Source organism: Hakea prostrata, chromosome 3, assembly GCF_041222555.1.
Source record: "Hakea prostrata isolate BN-2017 chromosome 3, UWA_Hpros_2, whole genome shotgun sequence".
Classification (NCBI taxonomy): Eukaryota; Viridiplantae; Streptophyta; class Magnoliopsida; order Proteales; family Proteaceae; genus Hakea; species Hakea prostrata.
The window spans coordinates 55,708,096-55,712,918 of NC_142602.1; positions in this window are offsets into that span (position 1 = coordinate 55,708,096).

Below are 4,823 nucleotides of genomic sequence, written 5' to 3' on the forward strand. Positions count from 1 at the left end.
ACAAAATCGTCAACATCCGCCTTTAGACCAATCCACCAAAAATGTTCCTTCAAGTCCTTGTACATCTTGGTGCTTCCGGGTGTACGATAAAGACTGACTGGTGTGCTTCCTTTAATATTTCATTCTTAACTTCATCGTTTTATGGGGCACACAGTCTTCCTCTAAACAACAAAGCACCATCCATGGATATACCAAAGTCGGGGTCCGACTCGGATTCGAAGAAATTTTCTCAACTTTGGTCAAAAACTCTTGATCGAACTCTGCTGGGCAACAATCTTATCTCTAAGACCAGATCTTGCCGTCATGGCGAGAAAGAATAAAATCGGAATTCTCAGGAACGATTTCCAAATCAAAATTCTCAATAGAAGACCACAATGGTAAACTCAAAGCATTCAAATCCAAAATCTTCTTCTGGTTCTTCCTACTAAGAGCATCGGCAACAACATTTGCTTTCCAGGATGATCTGAATATCACAATCATAATCGGAGACGAGTTCCAACCATCTCCTTTGTCTCATGTTCAACTCCTTTTGGGTAAAGAAGTATTTCAAACTCTTATGATCCGTGAAAATGGCAATCTTCTCACCGTAAAGATAATGTCTCCAAATCTTCAAAGCAAAGACAACGGCGGCAAGTTCTAGATCGTGAGTGGGGTAATTCCGCTCATAATCCTTCAATTGCCGAGAAGCATAGGCTACGACCTTGCCATGTTGCATCAGTACACAACCCAAACCAATCTTTGACGCATCGGTATAAACTGTCATACCACCGGAACTATCGGGTATAGTCAAAACCGGGGCACTTGTCAATCTATCCTTCAACTCTTGGAAATTCTTCTCCACAGGCGTCGGACCAAACAAACTTCTCTTCTTTCCTAGTCAACTTAGTCATAGGAGCAGCCAACCGAGAAAAGTTCTCAATAAACCTTCGGTAGTAACCCGCCAATCCAAGAAAACTTCTTATTTCCGTTCTTGACTTCGGTCTCTCCCAATCAGCCACAGCTTGGACCTTTTCAGGATCGACACGAATACCTTCGGCTGAAACTACATGACCAAGGAAAACCACTCTCTTAAGCCGGGAAATCACACTTGCTAAACTTAGCAAACAACTTCTTTTCCCGCAACCTTTGCAAAGTGAAACTTAGATGACTCGCATGCTCTTCTTCGCTCTTCGAATAGATCAAGATGTCATCAATTAAAACAATCACAAACTTATCAAGCACATCATGAAATACTCGGTTCATGAGGTCCATGAACACCGCAGGAGCATTGGTCAATCCGAAAGGCATGACTCTAAACTCGTAGTGACCATACCGCGTTCGGAAAGCTGTCTTGAAGATATCACTAGACTTCACTTTCAATTGGTGATATCCGGACCTTAAGTCAATCTTTGAGAACACAACTGCACCCTTCAACTGATCGAAGAGATCATCGATTCAGGCAGTGGATATCTATTCTTGATAGTCAACTTATTCAACTCACGGTAGTCGATGCACAAGCGCATACTACCGTCTTTCTTCTTGACGAACAAGACCGGAGCTCCCCAAGGTGACACACTAGGCTGCATGAAACCTCTATCAATGAGCTCATTCAGACTGATTTTGCAACTCTTTCAACTCAGTAGGAGCCATCCTATACGGAGCTTTAGATACGGGAGGCGGCACCGGGGACGAGATCAATAGAGAATTCGACATCTCGTCCGGAGGCACTCCGATAGATCATCGGGAAGACATCAACAAAGTCGCAGACAACTCGACTTCATCGACTCTTTTCTCCACTATACCCTTGCCTTCGGATGAAGCATCATCCACTAGGGCATAGACTTGCATCGGTCTGAGACGACACCTTCTTACAAACCCTTCTCTTTTCACCTTGAAATTCAAAGACCGGACTTCCACATATATGGAACCGAATCTTCTTTGAGGAACAAAGGAACACAGCTTTATGGGCTGTCAACCAATCAATTCCCAAAATAACATCGAAGTCCTTCATGTCAAGAATCACAAAATTGGCTTCCAAGTTCTTCTCACCAATCAACACGGGACATTTAGATAACCCCTTATCTAGTTTCACATGAGGACCAGTAGGTGTACTAATCAATAAACAACTAGACAACTTCTCGGGGATTAGGTTAGTCTTCTTGATGAATGCGAGATGACATGAGCGAGTGAGATGCACCCGTATCAAATAAGACAAATGCGAAATAGAAGCGACTAACAATGTACACCGTAATCACATCATGGCTTGGATCTTGCTCGATCTGGAAATACTGAAAACTCTACCGAGAGGGAGGAGCAAGAGCACTCTTCACCACTTGGGGCGGGGCTGCTGGGCGAGCCGCCCGGACGAGCACGAGCAAAATGACCAGCATGCTTGCGGTAGAAGCAAACAGGATTGCTGGATCCAACGGGGGTGGCTGCAACAGAGGACTTCGAACAAAAGGCCTTGCACTCGCACTTGCACTTGCACTTGCATTTGCTGGTGATCGGTTTCCGCCATCTTTGTTTAAACGGCCGGGCTGCTTTGAAAACCCGTGTTCGACCTACACTCTTAGCTTCGAAGGTAGGAGTGGGGTAGGGTGTAGGTCTCACATAGCGACGGTCATTGCGATCCACCAAACCAGAATTCCTTGACTGCCAAGGCTTTTGCACACGAGCACTTTCCTTCTCTGTTTCTTCCAACTTCTTCGAGTTCTGCACCACTTGAGCATAGCTCACTATAAGGTTGGCTGTGAGATAAGCTTTAATGGCGGGCGCAGTCCTTTGAAGAACTTCTTTGCTTTGGCGAGGTCTTCCTTCAAAGAATCGGAGCAAAGAAATGAAGCTCCTCGAACTTCTGTTGGTACTCCAACACGGACAAAGTTCCTTGAGTCGAGAATCATAAACTCGGCTTCCTTTGCATCCTTCACCGCCTCGGGAAAGTAGTTCATACAAAAAGCCTCTTTGAATAACTCCCAAGTTACAACTCCTGCATGCAAACCTTCCAAAACGGGACGAGTGGAGATCCACCATGCATCAGCTTCTTGTTGCAACCACGCTCGACAAACAAAATCTTACGAGCTTCCGAGCATTGCGGATGCCGGAAAGCCTTCTCCAACTCACGAAGCCACTTGTTAGGAAACAAGGGGTCCTTGGTAACACCGGTAAAAGTGGGTACTTGCATCTTGAGAAAACTCTCCATCGAGGCGAGTATGAGGAGTTCGGCTAAACCTCCCGCATTCGGGACTGCGGCATGAGGATTCACATTAGCACCAGCCGGGTCTCATTATGCGAGTCATGAAACCCACCAACATCTGGTTGATTGAGCTGCTTCTCTGCTGCATCATATTGCCCATGATATTGGCAATATCTCTGAAACTTCCAACATTCGGGGCACCAGGGATCTCATGAGTACCCCGATCAGCATTTGGTATCTCACCACCTCCATGAGGTACTTCACCACCTCCACTGAGGTATTTCACCACCTCCATGACCCACTTTGGATTCACCACGCCCACTTCTCAGAGTAACCATTCTGCAAAACCGAGAACATCAAAATACCGAATTTCGAAGATTCAACATAAACCACAAGTCCAAATGATTTGAAAACTTAAATCATGCTCAAATATATCCATATAGTCATCAAACAATATTCCATAAGGCAAAAATCACATTTTCCAAAAATTCAACAGCAAATGAGGTCACTTTGTGACCATTGGTCGAGTGGTTGGTCGAGTGATTGAGTCGACCAATCGGTCGACCAATGAAGACAGAATCTGAAAATTCGCATTATAAGCCTCATTTCCACATTCCAACCTCATTCTAACTTCTTCCAAAGGTGAGAGAGCTCTAGGGAAAATATCCAAGAGTTCCCACAAGTGTTCTTGAGGTGATTTAGTGCTTCAACAACAACAACACAACACACCATCTTCACAAACAAGGTAAATCTCTCATTCTTTCTTCCATTTTCATCTTCTCATGCTTGCATTTCAATAAAACCATGCTTTACTTGTATCCAATGCTGGAAATCATGCTTAGGAATGCTTAGAAACATATTCCCTAGGTTTTAAACACAATGACATGCATAGACAACAAGTTTTAACACATTTGGTGCTCATCTCGCAAAGTTTTATACCGAAATCGATATCTTTAGAAAAATTTCGTTTTCTCTCAAACCGCTTGAAATTTTACGCACGAGATCAAATGCTACATGCTCAAGATGACATTGTAGATAGGTCCATACAATTTGATTTAACCAATTTCAACTTTTCAAAAATCCAATTTTGACCTAAATTGCAAAATCCCCAAATTTCTTCTTGCTGAATTTTTCGCTTTAATCCAAGTTTTCGATCGATTTTCATCAAAACAACTTCATAGACATGAAATTCCAAGTATTGCGCACATGCTAGTATGTTCAAATCAAATTTCCCCCAAATTTGAAATTTTCCGAAAAATTACGAAAATACCCTTTTGGCTCAAATCTTGAAATAGCACTAATTGGAAATGTCTCTTGTCTCTTCCACGAGATACATCATGCGAGAGGGAGGGACGAGGAGGAGGTAGAGGTCGAGGTCGCATCGTAGGTGCTCTCGGGGGCAGAGGTCGGGTTCCTTTCGGAGCCCGAGAGAGGAGGTTGGGAGACCGGACCTATTTGACACACCTCGGGCCGAGTTTGCATGCGAGGCCTACTTCAGCTATTGTAACATCGAGATGGGGCGTCTACTTCACTTACGCCCAGCTCGGAGCCTTCGGGATCCGGCGGAGGTTCGACACTTTACGGTGGACTCACCTCTTCACCGAGGATTTGCCGGTATACCGGGAGCTAGTGAGGTTGTTCTTCGGCAACC